We start from the raw sequence: 19946 nt of genomic DNA, 5'->3' as shown, positions 1-19946 counted from the left end.
TCTGTCCATGAATCAGAAAAAATGGCCACATCATCGAGGTAGGCAACTGCAGATTCTCCCAATCCCGCTAGGAGACCATCTACAAGTCTTTGGAAGGTGGCGGGTGCATTTCGCAACCCGAAAGGGAGTACATTGAATTCATACACCCCTGCCTGGGTGACGAAGGCGGACCTTTCCTTAGCGGGTTCATCTAGTGGTACTTGCCAGTACCCTTTGGTTAAGTCTAAAGTAGAGATGAATTGGGCATGTCCCAATTTTTCCAATAGCTCATCTGTGCGTGGCATTGGATAGTTGTCAGGACGAGTTACAGCATTTAGCTTACGGTAGTCCACGCAAAAGCGTATTTCCCCATCTGGTTTGGGAACTAGAACCACTGGAGATGCCCATGCACTGTTAGAGGGGCGGATTATACCCATCTGTAGCATGTCCTGGATCTCCCTTTGTATAGCCGCTTGGGCATGAGGTGACTCCCGGTAGGGTGGGGTTCTAATTGGGTGAGCATTACCTGTGTCAATGGAGTGGTATGCCCGTTCGGTCCGTCCTGGAGTGGCTGAGAAAATCGGTGCAAAGCTTGTGCACAGCTCCTTGATCTGCTGTCGCTGCAGACGTCCCAGGGTCGTGGAGAGGTTCACCTCTTCCACGCCACCATTCCTTGTTCCTTCGTAGTAGACACCTGCAGGCCACTCCGCGTCATCTGTTTCCTGGGCTGTAAACTGGCAAACGTTTAATCCTCTGGAATAAAAGGGCTTAAGAGAATTAACATGGTATACCTTAGGCTTTATGTTGGAGGTGGGGGAGGCTATGAGATAGTTAACAGCTCCTAGGCGCTCCTGGACCGTGAATGGTCCTTCCCACGACGCTTCCATTTTATGGGCCTGGAGCGCCTTTAAGACCATGACTTGGTCTCCTACTTTGAAGGACCGTTCTCTGGAATGTTTATCATACCAGGCCTTTTGCTCTTCCTGAGCATTCTTTAGGTTTTCTTTAGCAAGGGCTAAAGAGTGTCGGAGGGTGTTTTGTAGGTTGCTTACAAAGTCTAGAATGTTAGTTCCTGGAGGAGGCGTAAACCCCTCCCATTGCTGCTTCACCAACTGTAATGGCCCCTTAACCTCGCGGCCATACACAAGTTCAAATGGTGAAAACCCTAAACTGGGATGTGGTACAGCCCTGTAGGCAAAAAGCAACTGCTGCAACACTAGGTCCCAATCATTGGAGTGTTCATTTATGAATTTACGTATCATGGCCCCCAAAGTTCCATTAAACCTCTCCACCAGACCATTGGTTTGATGGTGATGAGGGGTGGCAACCAAGTGATTCACCCCATGAGCTTCCCACAGGGTTTTCATGTTCCCTGCCAGGAAATTAGTTCCCGAATCTGTAAGGATGTCGGAGGGCCAACCTACCCTGGCAAAAATGTCTGCTAATGCCTGGCACACACTTTTAGTCTTGGTGTTGCTTAAGGGTACAGCTTCCGGCCATCGGGTAGCAAAATCCATGAAAGTCAGTACGTACTGCTTTCCTCTGGGTGTCTTCTTTGGGAAAGGACCCAGAATATCCACAGCTACTCGCTGAAATGGGACCTCAATTATGGGTAGTGGCTGGAGAGGGGCTTTAACCTGGTCTTGGGGCTTTCCCACTCGTTGGCACACCTCACAAGACCGGACATAATTAGCAACGTCCTTGCCCATTCCCTCCCAGTGGAAGGACTTCCCCAACCGGTCTTTGGTTCTGTTCACCCCAGAATGGCCACTGGGATGATCATGGGCTAAGCTCAAGAGCTTTACCCGATACTTAGTGGGAACCACCAACTGTCTTTGAGGATGCCAGTCTTCCTGGTGCCCACCAGAAAGAGTTTCCTTGTATAAAAGTCCTTGTTCTACAACAAACCGGGATCGGTTAGAAGAGCTGAGAGGCGGTGGGGTGCTCCGTGCCGCCGCCCAAGCTTTCTGAAGGCTGTCATCTGCTTCCTGCTCGGCCTGGAACTGTTCCCTTGATGCTGGAGACATCAGTTCCTCCTTGGACTGTGGACTGGGGCTTGGTCCCTCTGGAAGCGATGCAGGTGCTGGAGCTGTTTCCACTGACCGTGAACCGCTGTCCGCTGGTGCACTATGTGGTATCTCAGGCTCTGGCTGAGCCTCTTGGGTAGGGTTATCTGCTGCTTCCGCCAGTTCAGGCTCGCTGGTGCCCTCTGGCATTGGAGTTGTAGACGGGTTTGCAAGCGCTGGACTCCGTGCCGGCAATGGTTCTGGTGCTGGTTGCGTTGCCAGTTCCGGTTCCGGGACTGGCTTTGGCTGGGTCTCTGGGATTGGATCCACTACGGCTGTTGCAGTCGTTGGCAGGGGATCCGGTTCCACCACCTGTGTTTGGGTCTCCGGTAACACAGACGGGGCCCTGGTGGACGGTTCAGGAACAGGGATGGGGGTGGAAGCTTGCTTAGCCTGGCTGCGGGTGACTATTCCCACCCTCTTGGCTAGCTTCACATGGTTGGCCAAGTCTTCCCCCAGCAGCATGGGGATGGGATAATTGTCATAGACTGCAAAAGTCCACATTCCTGCCCAGCCCTTGTACTGGACATGCAACTGGGCTGTAGGCAAGGTTACAGACTGTGACACGAAGGGTTGAATTGTCACTGTAGCCTCCGGGTTGATGAGTTTGGGGTCCACTAGGGATTGGTGGATAGTTGACACTTGTGCCCCAGTATCCCTCCAAGCGATAACCTTCTTTCCGCCCACTCTCAAGGTTCCCTTCGCTCCGAGGGTATGAGAGAGGCATCTGGGTCTGGGGATCTTTGGTGTGACTGGGGTGTAATGAACTGTAATCGGTTGGGGTTCTTGGGGCAGTGAGCCTTTATATGCCCCAGTTCATTACATTTAAAACATCGCCCTGCTAAGGTATCACCGGGGCGATGTTGGTTGATGGAGACTGGTGTGGTGGGGTGAGAAGGCGTCTGGGGTTTCCCTTGGGATGTGGGTGGGGCCTTGGGTTGTCCCCGGTGGTAAGGTTTTGTTTCGGCTTGCCCCTTCTGATATTCGCTCCAACTGCTACTAGCTTTTTTCTTTTCTGTCACCTCCACCCATTTGGCTCCAATCTCCCCCGCCTCGGTTACAGTTTTGGGCTTCCCATCTAGGATGTACCTTTCTATTTCCTCAGGAACACCCTCTAAAAACTGCTCCATTTGCAATAGGAAGGGCAACTCTTCCGTAGATTTAACATTTGCTCCTGATATCCAGGCATCCCAATTTTTTTGAATGTGGTAGGCATGCCGGGTAAATGACACATCTGGTTTCCACCTTAGGGCTCTGAACCGCCGACGGGCATGCTCAGGTGTTAGCCCCATTCTGATTCTGGCCTTGTTTTTAAAAAGTTCATAACTGTTCATGTGTTCCTTAGGCATTTCAGCCGCCACCTCTGCTAAGGGTCCACTGAGCTGCGGTCTCAGCTCTACCATGTACTGGGTTAGAGGGATGTTGTATCCAAGGCAGGCCCTTTCAAAATTTTCTAAGAAGGCCTCAGTATCATCGCCTGCCTTGTAGGTGGGGAATTTCCTGGGATGGGAAGTGGTACCTGGAGAGGAGTTGTTAGGATGGTCTGCTGCATTCTGCCTAGTCCTTGCTGCTTCCAGTTCCATCTCTCTCTTGTGGGCCTCCTGTTTGGCTTTTTCTTCTCTTTCATGGGCCTCCTGTTTGGCTTTTTCTTCTCTTTCATGCTGCTCTGCCTCGAGTTTTTTAATTTCAAGCAGTCTCTGATGTTTTCTCTCGTTTTCTTCTGCTTCTAGTCTGGCCAGTTCTATTTTTTTAGTTAGTTCTTTGGCAGTCATTTTCCTGTTTTCTTGTGCTGGGTCACACCCTCTGCAGTTGACTGAGACTGGGATGTGTACTTAGCTCTGGCTGCTGCTGAGTTAACAGAGACTTTCTAACAAGCTACTCCCGAGGATGTAAAAAGAAAAAAAAAAACAATTCAACTTGTAAATTATCTTTACCAGTTCAAAGTTTGCTCCCTTTGAACCCTTCTCTTAACAAAGGACCTCGTTAAAAAAACTTAACACCTCTGCCTTCAGGCAAGGAGAGATAAGATATGCATCTACCTTCAGCTCTGCTCTCCAAGCAGCTAGAAGGAGAAAAAAAAATCTCTTACTGGCTTTTGGGTTAAAACGATCTCCACCGCTATGCCACCATGTCAAGGCTGGATCCCCACTTTGAACTTTAGGGTTCAAATGTAGGGGCCTGCATGAAAACTTCTAAGCTTATCTACCAGTTTAGCTTTGGTCCGCTGCCACCATCACAAGAATTCCCTCCCTGGGAAGCCTTGAGAAACCTTTCACCAATTCCCTGGTGAACACAGATCCAAACCCCCTTGGATCTTAAAACAAGGAGAAATTAACCATCCCCCCTCCTTCCTCCACCCTCCTTTCACCAACTCCTGGTGAATGCAGATCCAAACCCCCTTGGATCTTAAAACAAGGAGAAATCAATCTGGTTCTTAAAAAAGAAGGCTTTTAATTAAAGAAAAAGGTAAAAATCATCTCTGTAAAATCAGTATGGAGAATAACTTTACAGGGTAATCAAACTTAAAGAGCTCAGAGGACCCCCCTCTGTCTTAGGTTCAAAGTACAGCAAACAAAGATACACACTCTGGTAAAAAGGTACATTTACAAGTTGAGAAAACAAAGTAAATCTAAGACGCCTTGCTGTCTTTTTACTTACTAGTTTAAAAATAGGAGAGACTTGTTTAGAAAGATGGGGAGAACCTGGATTGATGTCTGGTCCCTCTCAGTCCCAAGAGCGAACCACCCCTTAAAACAAAGTGCACACACAAAAGCCTTTCCCCCCCCAAGATTTGAAAGTATCTTGTCTCCTTATTGGTCCTTGGGTCAGGTGTCAGCCAGGTTACCCGAGCTTCTTAACCCTTTACAGGTAAAAGGATTTGGAGTCTCTGTACACAGAGAGCTGTTACCCTTCCCTTTATAGTTATGACATACTGTCTAAAATCTGAGTCTCAAAGAATGACGAAAGTTAAGTGGTTAATGAAGGAGGACTTCTCCCCCCCTCCCATTTCTTCTGGCTGAGGGGGGCTTTGTTATCTCTGACTTTTTAAATGTAAAATAGAGACAGAAATGCTAGAACTTCCATATATATTACTGTGCAACTTTTTCCCCCATCTGCTGCTTCAGGCCCTGAGATATTTGTAAAGCAAGAAACAAAACTGGAAATATAGGTTTCAAGAGAGCAGTGACAAAGCATAGGAACTATAATTAGCATGATTCAGAAGGTATAAAATATTCATTAATTATATTGAAAGCCAAATAATCAAAGACACCTTAATTAAAAGCACTTCAGTTTGCTGTAAATACGCACATCATTACAATTATTAACCTTCACAATGGATAGGCTAAAAAACGAAGGCATTATATCATGTTAGGTGACTAGATTCATTTTTCTTCACAAGGCCAAGTTATGCAGCTCACAAAAATATATATATATATGGAAGCTTTCTGTCCTGAATCATCGGGAATTTCTTTATTCTGCTAAAAGGTGAATTTTAGAAGATCTTGCCATATGCTTTGTTGAAAAACTTCACAAGCTTTTTAAACTTTTTTTTTTTACAAAGGTGACACAGAAAGATGATGTAGTCATTCGTCTGTTACTATTTCCCATGTTTTAGATTGCCATTTTAGAATCACGTGGATAATTAATATATAATTATCCCTCAATGCTTTGGCTCAGGTGCTTAAAATGAGCCTTTTCTCCATGACCATTTCATTTTATACCCTGCAACATGAGTTGCATTACTTCCTGCCAAATGGAAATGTTTGAATTTCCTCTTGAATCTCTCTCTTACTAATTTCAAAAAACAATATCCTTCAATAGTCTTTATTGCCTTCTTTGATAACTTTTATCTCTGTGGTAATGTCTCATTTAACCCAGATGTTCCTTTTGGTGGAGGGTGTTTGTTTTGTTTTTGTTTATTTAAAGCATACAGGGAAGAGCATGTGTTTGTGCATCCCCCCCCCCCCCCCACACACACACACTATTCTCTTAAACAATTTTCTGTGTCACGGGTACCATGCCCAAGTAAGAAGAGTAACAATTACCACTTACATGCTGTTCAAAGTACTGTACAAACATTAATTAATTCACCCTCACAACACCCCATAAAATTAGTTTAGCTCATTCCCATTGTAATGGCTTTTTATATGTCCTTACAAAGTACAAATAGATGAATAGCCTGATTTCTAACAGAAGCTGTGTGCATTCATCACCTCTGAAAAAAAAAATCAGGCTTAAATAATTTACCCAGTCAGAGCCAGGATTAAATCTCAAATCAAGCTCCCATAGTCATACTCAACACATTAGAACATCCTGGAATATTTTTAACTTCACTGTTGTTTCCACTCAATGGAACAAATTCTACTCCTGACTGACCCAGTGTAAATCTAGAAAACAGGATCTGAGAGCAGAATTTGGTCCTATGCACACCTACGTGCATAAACACCTCCTGCATTAACAAACCTGCTACTTTTGTTCACTGCAACTTTGTCATGCAATTGCACAAATACATCTCAGGATGCATAGATTAACTGACAGAGTGGATGAAGAGTATTTGCAATTGTAGATGCTATATCTGAAGCTATAAACATCAAGTGTGGGATTTTCAACAGTAGTTAGTGCTGGCCTAGCACTGCTTCCATTGGAATCAGCACCAGACCTCCTTGCAACGTCTTGGAGAGCAAAGTTAGGCCAGAGTGTCATTTCTTCACTATGGGAAAAACCCTGATTCCACTGACTTCTATGCTAAAAGCTCCATTGACTTCAGTGGAACCACGACTTTGCCCTTAGGGTTTTGGAGCATAAGGTCCTTTGCAGATTCTCTACAGGAGTGTGAAATTCACCTGAACAGATTTTGCATTGACTTTCCATTGATAATGTCAAAGGGCCAGAGCCTCAGGAGTTGCAAACTGGTGTAGTTCCACTGTCTACAATGGAAAGGCGTTGATTTACACTAGCTGACAATCTGGCCACTAATCTTTATATTTTAATATTTCATTTAGAAAAGAAGTCTATCTGAAATTCTGATTCTATTTCTACACATATAATTGCTGTGTTTATTTCTAAATAGCGTACAGTGATTTTATAAGGTTTCAGATTCTGCAGCTTGCCACAAACATTAGTGTGCAATAATCCATTTAATTACTGGAGTAACATTTGTGTTAACTGATGCAAGCGCCACTTTAAGGCAATGGCCAGTTTTGTTCTAGAACAGAAAGTAAGTACATTAGGGAATGGGGAGCAACATAAAAGCAACATAAAGCCATTACCATGCTTTCTATCATCACCCTCAGCTGTCCCTGATAGTCTGTGACATCTGCGACATCTGTGGTGTAGCCTGGAAAAATTCCCTATGTCCCTCTTCAACTGGATGCTTTTTCTCAGTGAATATTAGCGAGTAGGGAAATAAAGCAGTATTAATTTAAGCAGGGTGATTTATGTTTGTTTAGTTTTTGTCCCAACCATTTTGATAGCTTTGTGAATCTTTTATGATGGGAGCTGTGTGTTGTTGTGACCTCTTTACCTGACTTGTTTTACATATTGTCACTTTCTCATTCCCAAATTCAAATGTGTTTGTTTTAGGAGGCGACTAGCATCCTCCATTCCAGATGTTTCCGTATGCATCCTGTCAATGAAATCGCCGTGCTCCAGGATGCAAAGCAGATGAGCCACCTCCTGCAGCTTCCTTACCTACTTCCTGAGGGACTCCACCAACAGACACCTCTCACACCCGGTGGTTCCTCCTGCCTGGCTTTTGTCAGTGGGGACATGCAGTACTCATTCCCACTAAGTCAAGGCCAGTGCCTGGGTGGAAGCCTCCATGTCAGGATGCCTGTCTGGCGGGGCCCCCACGGGTGCAGGCATCGTATCCCTGAAAGCTGTTACCATTCGGAATTTTGTATTCTCCATGGAAAAAATCTGCTCAGCTATTAAATAGTGAAATTGAATAGTTAATGGACCATGGCTCCACTCCTGCATTGATGCCTGGGAGCTAGAGGTGTGCAAGGAATGCAGGATCAAACCCCAAGAGGAACAAAGATTGCACTCCTTCTGTGCGCCACTGAAAAAACTCATCTACAGTTGCCAGTTTTGCAGCATATAAAAGTTGTTTTGTTTATTTCAGTTCATCACTCACATGGATGCAGGGCTTATAAGACACACAGTCCTAAAAACTTCAAAAAGTAATTGAAATAGAAGACAGAGAGCACACTTAAAATATTTAAACCATTTGAACTAATGTAGATATTGAAGTCTTTAAAGAACAGTAAAGAGCTTACAAAATATACAAAACAGCCTGTCTCACTGCTTTAGGATGGCTGTTTCCTTATTTCTTTGTATTTGACAACTGTTGGTGTAAGAACCATCTTCTCTGCATCCTGCTGGCTAGAACCATCTGCTTCTTCCTTGCCATTTTATTCTCTTCTAATTCTTTTCAAATTCCTTTGGAAAACATTATCATTTATTGTAACACATAGAGGCCGCAATTTAAATTAGTCCCCCCCCTTATACTCGACATACACATAGGTCTTGTCTACACTGTCAGCAGCATATGGGGTATGCGTACCTACATGATAGAGTGAAAAGCAGGCTATATCCACACTGCAGTGTGTAGCTACATGCAGCAGTGAAAGGCTCTGCCAATAGGGAGGCACTGGGGAAAGTTCTGGCATCTTCCCCTCCCACCCTGAGACTCTGCCCTATGGCCAGACTTTAACAAAGTCTGAGAACTGGTGGATAAGCTCCTATGGGAAGAAAATCTAAGGGAAAAAAGGAGTTTAGGAAAGCGGGCAGTTTCTCAAGGACACAATATTAAAGACACAACTGAGAACTATCCCTTCCCAATGTGAAGGAAAGACATGAAGAACAGTAAGAGGCTAGTATGGCTCCATCAGGAACTCTTTAATGACCTGAAAATTAAAAAGGAATCCTACAAAAGGTGGAAACATGGACAAATTGCTAAGGAGGAGTACAAAAGCATAGCACAAGCATGTAGGGACAAAACCAGAAAGGCTAAGACAAAATGAGTTACACCTAACTAGCAACATAAAGGGGAATAATAAGAGGTTCTTTAAATACATTAGGAGCAAGAGAAAGACAAAAGAAAGGATAGGTCCACTACTTAGTGGGGATGGAGATTTAATAACTGTTAATGTGGAGAAGGCTGAAGTGTTTAATGCCTATTTTGCTTCATTCTTCACTAAAAAAGGTTAATGGTGACCAGATACTGAACACAATTAAAATTAACAATCGGGGGGAGGGAGGGAGAAATAAGCCAAAATAGAGGAAGAACAGATTTAAAATATTTAGATAAATTAGATTTGTTGTATTCAGCAAGGTCTGATAAAATTCATCCCAAGGTCCTTAAGAAACAAACTAAAGCAATTGCAGAATTGTTAGCAATTATCTTTGAGAACTCATGGAGGATGAGTGAGGGCCCAGATATCTGGAGAAGGGTAAACATAGTACCTATCTTTAAAAGGGGGGGACAAAGAGGACCCCGGGAATTACAGACCACTCAGTACCTGGAAAGATACTGCAAATTATTAAACAATCAATCTGCAAGCACCTAGAGGATAATAGGATTATAAGGAATAGCCAGCATTAAGTTGTCAAGAACAAATCATGCAAAACCAACCTAATTTCCTTCTTTGACAGGGTTGCTGGCCTAGTGGATGAGGGGATGCAGTACACATGATATATTTTGATTTTATTAAAGCTTTTGTGACATACCCTATATGACATACTCGGAAGCAAGCTAGGGAAATGTGGTCTAGGTGAATTTACTATAAAGTGGGTGCAAAACTGGTTGAAAGTCTGTATTCAAAAAGTAGCTATCAATGGTTTGCTGTCAAACTGGGAAGGCATATCTAGTGGGTCAGTCCAGGTTCCGGTACAATTCAATATTGTCATAATGATATGAAGTGGAGAATATGCTTATAAAATTTTCAGATGACACCAAGAGAGGTTGCATGCATCTTAGAGGACAGGATTAGCACTCAAAAGGATCTTGACAAATTGGAGAATTGGTCTGTATTCAACAAGATGAAATTCAGTAAATATAAGCGCAAAGTACTACACTTGGAAAGGAAAGATCAAATGCACAACTACAAAATGGAGAATAACTAGCTAAGTAGCCAGTATCAGGGGGGTAGCCGTGTTAGTCTGTATCCACAAAAACAACAAGAAGTCCAGTGGCATCTTAAAGACTAACATTTATTTGGGCATAAGCTTTCGTGGGTAAAAAGCTCACTTCTTCAGATGCATGGAGTGAAAATTACAGATGTAGGCATTATTAAACTGACACATGAAGAGAAGGGAGTTACCTCACAGGTGGAGAACCAGTGTTGGCAGGGCCAATTCAATCAGGGTGGATGTAGTCCACTCCCAATAATTGATGAGGAGGTGTCAATTCCAGGAGAGGCAAAGTTGCTTTTGTAGTGAGCCAGCCACTCCCAGTCCCTAGTCAAGCCTAAATTAATGGTGTTAAATTTGCAAATTAATTTTAGTTCTGCAGTTTCTCTTTGAAGTCTGTTTCTGAAGGGTTTTTTTTGTTCAAGTATGGCTACTTTTAAATCTGTTATAGAATGTCCAGGAAAATTGGATTGTTCTCCTACTGGCTTTTGTATGTTACCATTCCTGATGTACGATTTGTGTCCATTTATTCTTTTACATAGAGACTGTCCAGTTTGGTCAATGTACATGGCAGAGGGGCATTGGTGGCACATGATGGCATATATAACATTAGTAGATGTGCAGGTGAATGAGTCCCTGATGGTGTGGCTGATGTGGTTGAGTCCTCTGATGGCATTGCTAGAGTAGATATGGGGACAGAGTAGACAACGAGGTTTGTTACAGGGATTGGTTCCTGGGTTAGTGTTTCTGTGGTGTGTAGTTGCTGGTGAGTATTTGCTTCAGGTTGGGGCGCTGTCTGTAAGAGAGGACTGGCCTGCCTCCCAAGGTCTGTGAGAATGAAGGACCATTTTCCAGGATAGGTTGTAGATCGTTGATGATGTGCTGGTGAGGTTTACTCTCCCAGTAAATACTCACCAACAACTACATACCACACCATATGTGGCGTCATATGTAAGAAATGGGAGGTAATTGTCCTGCTCTACTCAGCACTGGTGAGGCCTCAGCTGGAGCACTGTGTCCAGTTCTGGGCACCACACTTTAGGAAAGATGTGGACAAATTTTAGAGAGTCCAGAGAAGAGCAACAAAAATGATAATGGTTTAGATAACCTGATCTATGAGGAAAGGTTAAAAAAAAACTCTACATATGTTGTCATGAGAAAAAGAAGAGTGAGGGGAGACTTGAAAAGAGTCTTCAAATATGTTAGGGACTGATATTAAGAGGACTATGATCAATTGTTCTCCATGTCCATGGAAGATAGAACAAGAAGAAATGGGATTAATCTGCAGCAAGGGAGATTTAGGTTAGATATTAGGAAAAACTTTCTAACTATAAGGGTAGATAAGCTCTGGAATAGGCTTCCAATGGAGGTTTTGGAATCACCATCCTTGTAGAATAGGTTGGACAAACAGCTATCTGGGACGCTCTAGGTTTACTTGAGCCTGCCTCAGCTTAGGGGCTGGACTAGATTACTCCTCAAGGTCTATTCCAGCCATACATTTCTATGATCCCATGAGTGACCTCGAGTCCCTGTAGGCACACATTTGCACACTGATTTTGTGCATTCATATATTCCCAGTTTTAAATGTGATTACTATATATTCATTTATCTAGCCCTGATACACACAAATTAGGGACACGTGACTACGAAGTGTGCCTACGCATTCTCACACAAATGCAAACCTAACTACAGCACACACACACAAAAATCAGACCCTATTTCCCTCCCCTTATCTAAATGCTTTATTTATTTTCAGAATTTTCCCTCAAATTGGACACACTTAAGGTTTCTAATGTAGATTGAATATTACTGTGGAATGTGTAGACTCCAATGAAAATTCATCTTAGGTATTAATTAGCACAATATTTAGCTCATCTAATATGCAAACTAAGACATCACTGTCTCATTAATGTCAACTGTGTTACCTTTAAGCTAAATTAAATCTCCAGCCAATGAGGGGGAGGGGAGAATCTGTATTTCTCTTTGAAGCTAATGAGTGTGTGATTACTCCCTTCCTTTGCTATGAAGTGTCAAGTTATGGAAAACTTATCCTAGATATATAAAATATGGCAAACTTATGTAATACAAGAGCAAGGATTTGCTTGGTGCAGTGCCATATTTAGTGTTATTAAAAAAGAAGACTAAAAATGGGTAACTATCAAAATCTAAATGCGCAATAAAGGGGAAAGTGAATTCTCCAGGCAGACGTTTAGTAGAAATAGACATAACAAAAACCTTCCTAACAATCTAGAGAGGAGGAAATGGATTTTTTGGAGGGCAGTATATCTTATAAACTGTGAAATGTTTCATTTATTGCAAACTCATGTCATTGGTGTGTAGAGTCCATGTTAGTATCAACTTGGTTTAGAAGTATTCAATTTTCAGTTTAGGTTCAAAAGAACCAAGAATTGTACTACTAATGGATATCTCCTCTTCTTTTTTTTTTTTTTTTTCAGTGAAGAGTAACGCGACTCCTCAGTTACTCTGCTAAAGAGGACAACACAACATAATGTTATTTATTAAACCAGTGTTAAATCCATCATTGTCTATAATGATCATTTCTGATTAGTGATGTGAATTTTAATGTTTGCATACACTACCTGTAGTCAAGACAGGCAATGAGCTGTGTTGCTTTCAGCAGCCTTCTGGGGATAGAAAGGTAGAAAATGCTGTAGTTAAGGACCATTCATTATTTCCATATGTTCCTAAGCATGTCAAGTGTCACCAGCACAGTGAATCGAGACTCCCAAGGTGTGCAGGAAAAGGGGAGGTTGCAGTAAAGAAAGAAAGAAAGAAAAAATGTTATTCACTAATGTAATGGAAAACAAGGAAGAAGATCTGACCCATCTTATATCTTTGAACCACAGTACTAGTCTCCCTCTGTCGGAGATGAACCTTATCAGATCCTGCAGCAGATGGGCCTACACCCAGTCTTAAGATCAATAAGATTTAAGTGTGGATTACACAGATACATCGTCCCTTATAGCTTCTGCAGCTGTGCAGCGTGGAGAAAAGCAAGACTGCAATGGGGATGTGCTCCATGGTGGGGAGAGAGGCAACTCTGGCCCCCCGCTCTCCCTCCACCCCCCGACTGCCTTCATTGCCTTCCACAGGAAATCCATGCAGCAGCCAGGCATTATGGAAAGAGGATGGGACCAGAGACTGGGAGTAGAAGGTGACATGCTAAGTGGCATCCCTTGAAGTTTAAATTATTCAACACAAAAACGACTGTAGCTGGCGCTAACTAGTTTTACATACTCTGCTGTTCCCTTCAGCAGAGGCTCAGGGTGAAAAGCCAGCAGCTCAGTGGCCGGGGGCAGCTTTACTGCCTTTGGGGTAGAGGGTGCAGAAGGAAGTTCAGGAGCAGGCCAGAATTAGAGCGTGGGGAAACAAGAATTCCTACTGACATCACGAAAGGCTGTGGGGAAAGGGGGGAAATCATCTTACCAGCTGCCTCTCAGTTTCTTGGTGAATTGTGTTACTAACTCCCCATCATGAGCATTTTTCCACTTGAGAAGAAAACAAGGGTCAGTTCAGTTTTTGGACACATTAACCCTTGAATGAATGCTGTTAAGGATACTAATTAGGGCTGAGGGGCTATAGGGTGTTTCCAATAAGAAATGGACTCACCCCAACTCATTCCATATAGGCAGTGCAATGATAATGTCTTCTGTGTCCTAGATTAGATTTGAACAGGTGACAGACGTGTCTCCCATTACTAATCCCCTTTAGGAAAAGAGGCAAATTACGCTTTAAGCACAAGCCCCCCAGAAACCCGCTGAAGGTGCCCAGACACGTATCAAAACACCCACAGGTATGCATGACAATGAGCACAAGCCTTGAAAAGTGTTGCAAAATATTGTCAGGAACCTGAACAGCACCACAGATTCAAGAAGTACTAAGAAAATGCACTGTACAACTTTAAAGCTGGCATGGAGCACTCACATTTTTAAAACCTGACAGTGCTTTTATGGCTTATAAATCCATTTTGTTTTATTTCCTTCATCCCATTTGTAGCAGACTCATGTACGCCAGCTAAAAATTCTTTTCAACTCCAATGTTTTCCCTTTGCAGTATAATCTTGGAAAAAATCACTTTTCACATTACTGAAAAGATGTCTAACGTGTTTTATAGTCTCTAACACCTGGGAAAAAACATAACAATTTAGTGATATGACATTTTTTGAGAGCATGGAAGCAAACTCTAAATGAGATTTGAGCTCTTAAGCTGCTTTATCAAGCTCTGATACTAATCTGAATCAGATCTTGCATTTCAGGAGTGATGGGAATACAAAGCTTGGGTTCTTTTCCAATTAAAACAAAGCGACAGGCTGCTCTTTTCAGTTAATTGGAGGATGTGCACAGGCCCTGACCTTCAGTATGCAACTTTGTATTGGAAATTTCCTACTTCAGATCAGGCTCTGGGAAAGTTTGCTTCTGAATTCAAAGCCCCTCAGTTTCCCCTGTATTAACCCTCAAGACTCCCCCAGACATTGCGATTCTCTCAGCTACCCTCACCATCTCCTGCATCTCCCTTGGCTTTGTGACTCTTTCCTAGAGCCTGATCAGATACACAGCTACTATCCTCCCTGCCCACACTCTACCAAGAACCTTTTACAAGTCTGCAACCTGTGATTGGGGAGGGGTGGACTGTCAATAAAGTGCATCATTCATCTGCCCCCCAAGCACTGTGGGAAAAGATGGTGAGAAAGTTAATACCACTGGAGCCTGTGTTAGTGTCTCCCTGACCACTCCTATGATCTACAAAACCCCTGCTCAGCTGCCACCTAGCCTTGTAGGTGCCTAAACTCACTCAGCAACCAAATATTTGCTGTAAAATTCCCCTAGACACCAAAAGGTACATCTACACTTTGAGTTGGGGGTGTAATTTCCAGATTGGCTAGATATACATTCACTAGTTAGTGTGCTAAAAATAGAAGTGTAGACACTGTGGCATATGCAGTAGACAGGGCTAGCTGCCCAAATAAGCACCTAAGGTCCTGGGCAGCATTGGCCATCTCAGCACCTGTGGTCACATTTCTATTTTGCACTAGCTCAATCAACGCTAATTGCCAGCTCCACTGTAGGTGTACCCTAAGTTTCTGGCTCTGGGCATATGCACTGCTGGCTTGCTGGGGGGATTATGTATGAAAGGGAGGGATATGTATGAAATGGCATTAGTCTTGCTACCTGGTGCACAAAAGTGGAATGGCAGTGGAAAGAACGACATAGAAATGCATTTCTGAAATTCCTTTCCCTTATACCACATGCAGTGCTACAGCATTAAGCAACAAGATAGAATCATAGGAAGAAATAGAACAACTTTTTAGCACATCCACTACAAGTTGTCTTAACTCGGTTACTGGGCTTCACTGCCCTGTTCATGACATTTCCAGTAAATTTCTGTGCGCTCTCAGGGTGAAATCCTGACCCTATTGAAATCAACGTATGTCTTGCTATTGACCTCAATAGGGCCAGGATTTCACCCTGATTCTAAGCATTTATAGAAGGATCTCCTCTAATTCACTTTTGGACATGGTTTTTCAAGACTATAAAGGATTATTCTGAGTGACAACAAACAAGCTACAGAAAAAGCTTTACACAAAATATAGACTAGTTTCCCTGAAAGATGCAACTGAAAAAAGTAGGTGATGTGCACTTAGGGTTATAAATTTTTGTATTATAAAGCCCAAATCAATATGTTCAGCTTACAGTGATTTTTACAGTGATTCATAACCAGAAGAGAACACCCATTATATTTATATCAATAGAATAATGAGAACAATGCCCCTGAAAATTTCTCAGTAAGTGACCTACAGAGCTCTCTCTCTCTGCCTTGTAAAAAGCATCCAGAGATCTCATGAGACCAGTATTTTGCTTGAATGTTTTATAGAAAGTCTGAACTAGAATAATACCTTGCAAGAAACAAATGAACTGATCCAAGAACAGCATTGCTATCTTCCAAATTATCCATGCTTTTGACAAAAGACTGTCCTGCATGTTTGATTTCTCAGAGAAAAGTTTTCTCTATCCTAGGGTAGAGGTCCTACACTGAATAATTAGTCATGAAAAAACATACACCCATAACATTTAAATATCTAATTAGGCATAAATAACTGATCATCAAGACAAGATTAAGAATCACGTTTAATTAATTATCAACATTACCCAGTAATTACTCAATGTATAACATTAAATAAATAAATAAGAGTGTAAAAAATAGAAAATAAAGGTTTATTGAAAGGGGTATAATTAAGGAGGTTGTCCCTGGATAGCATATTGTATCTTCTGTTGTATATGCCTTGTAAATCACACAGTTCATTCCTATACAAGAAATTGTCGTTTGGCCAAAATGATTGCATACTGATGTTAAAATCAGCATGATAATAAGTGTCAAGTTATTAGCATCATCAAAATCCTTCCACAAAGATAATGCACTGTAGAATAGCCATCTCAGTATGAGACTAGTATCCAGTAATGTAAATGGTACCATTTTTAATTAATTGTGCTTGTCACAATAATACCAAGAGCACTGACACGTTTTCCTGAATAAATACCATTTGACAGATGGGCTAAAGGTATTTTAAATATTCCTTCATTGTTGGTTATAAAACTGTTCCATATAGTGGCACTTTAGCATGTTGTTAATTACATATTACTAGATACTCAAGAAATACTCCAGCAGGCAACAGTTTGTTTCAATGGGATACAACATGTGGAGAAAACTCCATCAATCATTGCATACACAATGGTTAGTACATTGTATCACATAGAATGGAACAGTCAAAGGTCACCTGATATCGGGGGGGGGGGGGGGGGGGGAAATAACTTTAGCATATCTATTAACACAGAGTAAAAGGCATGTAATTTGGAATGTAGGTGAAAAAGGTGTTGGTTAAAAAAGAAGGTCAGAGATAATTAATTTTCTTAATGCATAAATATTAAGTAAATGATTTAATTAAATTCACAAACTTTTTTTTGTTTGTTTAAGCTGTTACTATTTGCTGACAGGACTTTTCACAAATTCACACTTCAGAATAGAAGGATACTCAGAAATGCAGCCGTACCACTGTTGGATGTGATCAAATCTCACATACTAAGCAAGTCTGGGCCTAGTCAGCAGCTCCATGGTAGTACCCCAAAGGTGCTGCTTATAGGAAGTTGGAAGCTTTTAAATTAAAACAAGATTAAAAAAAAACTCCCCTCACCCCCCCATATTGAAATTATCCACCCTCAATTTCTGATCAGCTCGAGTACTGTTTTAGGAAGTAGTAATAATGGATAGTATTATGTAGTGTTCTACACGGAATACAGTATGCCAGGAATTCTAATCCTCGCTCTGACATGGATTCTTTCGCTGGCCTCATCTGTAAAATAGAGATAATACTTATTTCCCTACCAAAGAAGGCTATTGCAAGAGGTAGATACAGATGTAATTAGTAAAAGTTCTCAGAAAAGGCAAAGTGCTATTATAGCTCACTTTTTCCTCCTGAAATAAGCTGAAATCAATACCTTGGCATGGTGCTAGAGTACTGCGCTAGAAGAGGCACCATTTCCAGATGAGAAGTATGAGCAGGTCAATGACCTTTCCAGTAATTAAACATCCTTGCAAAAATGTCATGTGAAAGGGATAGTAAGTTAACCCTGATGTCCTGACCAAATTCCAACCTGTACAATTAATTACAATACATTCTGCCTACTTAAATTCCCCCTGTAGCTAACATGAAGTTGTGCTAGTTTTCTCTTCCCCCATCTAAAAACGGTTGTGTGGTATCACTGGTGCAAAATTAGGCTGCCACTCCATTCCAGACATAGATGCATTTCACATGTGGCTGAGTAATCCCTGCCATCTATATTCCATAGAAGGTCAAATTGACACTCTTCCTGTGACCCTCTATCCACTTGCACACTCATACAGGGCCAGGCAGAATACAGGTTTTAGCACAAATATGAGTCCAAGGGGAACACTAGCATAACTGATGGTATTACAGTCAGAAGTGATGGGGCACTAGCATACAAATTCTGGCTAGTCATAGAAATCATAACTTTTAAGGCCAGAAGGGACCATTGTGATCATCTAGTCTGACTTCCTGTATAGCACAGGCCAGAGAGCTTCCCCAAAATAATTCCCATGCAGCATTTTGTTATTCCCCTAGCTCCAGTTTACCATTCTAGCTCCAACTAGCATCATCATTCCCATGCAATGCCATTGCTACTTCACGGTGAACCCAAACAGACTGGGCAAGTGGAATCTTCTAAATTTCTTCCTACTGACAATGGCCACAATTTATCCCTTGGCAACAGGCATGTGAGGTGGGAGGGAAACAGATTCTATACCAGGAATTCACAGTTAAACTGGGAATAGAACTTGGGCTCAGCTATTTCAAAAATATACACTCATCATTTGATCCAAAAGAGGCTATCAAATAGCTGCAAAAGTAAGTGAGCTTATAGCACAAGTTCTATCCAAAAAAAATGTCTGTAGCAATCTGCATGGAACTTGGAGGGAGGAGCACAGATTACAGGAGGGAAGAGTTTGGAGGGAGCACAAGGAAGGCAGTCTGTGTACATATGACTAGAATGCTGGCTGCAGTTTCAGCACCTTTGCAAACAGTTGTCCTAATAAAGACCCCAGTTTAGTTTCAGAAACCATGAGTCCTCTCATGCTATTACCGAGTATATGATACATGATACAGCTGCCATGATTATAAAACATACACATACACACACACAAAACTACCAAGACTGCAATACAATTAAAGAACAAATCCACTGTTCTATTAAGTTCTACTGCAAAGCAGTCAATATTCCACACATCTCATGTGAACACCAGAGTAAAAAATGGTCTAAGTTTATACACTCATTTGGCTAGCCATGATTCATAGTTCAGAACCATGGCTCATAGTTCTTTCACCAGACGAGAAGACCCAAGTTGGTGGCCATCTTTATGGTGCAAAATACTCTTCTGTTGGCTGACTGTTTATTGTTCCAGTAAGAGAAAACATCTCAGTGCAATCAAATATTGTTATCCTTGGACACTGCTAAAGTTCTTGTGTTTGTTGGAGTTGACACAGAAAATACCCACGAAGACCACTGGAGTTCCACCAGTGTCCCAGATAGGTGCAAAACCCAAGATCTTATTTCCAAGTTAAAATATCCAACAATAGTAGGTAATTATTTTGACCAATTTTTATTTATTGCTTCTGGTATCCAAAGAATGTGATGTTATATATACCCCTCTATGTAAAATATGATCTTCCTTAGCACTATTTCTGCACACAACTGTGAAGTAGAACTAATACATTTAACTGATAAATACATCAAAGGGAGCATGTCTAAAGCAATAAACATCTCCTGTGGTGGTGATGTTTATGCGCTACAGGAGACATTTTTGCTGAGTACATATCTCCCTTTGATGTAGTTATCATTATTATAATGAAAGCATTAGTTGATTTTATTGCTTTTTAAACACCACTGTTGTCCGCCATAGCTCCATTAAATGTAAACTGTGTTGTTAATAATGTGAGTGAATTGAGGATTTTTTTCATTTAGGACTGGATCAATGTTAAGGGACTGGCTATCAGAGCATAAGCTCTTCTTCATTTGCCCAGTTTCCTTGTTGCACTAGGGTTGTCATCATGAACAAAATTTCTAACTTACACAAGCAATAAGCGCACGCAGTCATGGTAAGTACTCTAGTTTTACGTATGTGCTCTAATTTTACACACACACACACACACACACACACACACACACACACACACACACA

The sequence above is a fragment of the Terrapene carolina genome, unplaced genomic scaffold, assembly GCF_002925995.2.
Source record: "Terrapene carolina triunguis isolate 2854851 unplaced genomic scaffold, T_m_triunguis-2.0 Scaffold33911, whole genome shotgun sequence".
NCBI classification, from domain to species: Eukaryota; Metazoa; Chordata; order Testudines; family Emydidae; genus Terrapene; species Terrapene triunguis.
Note: the sequence above shows the minus strand (reverse complement) of the source record.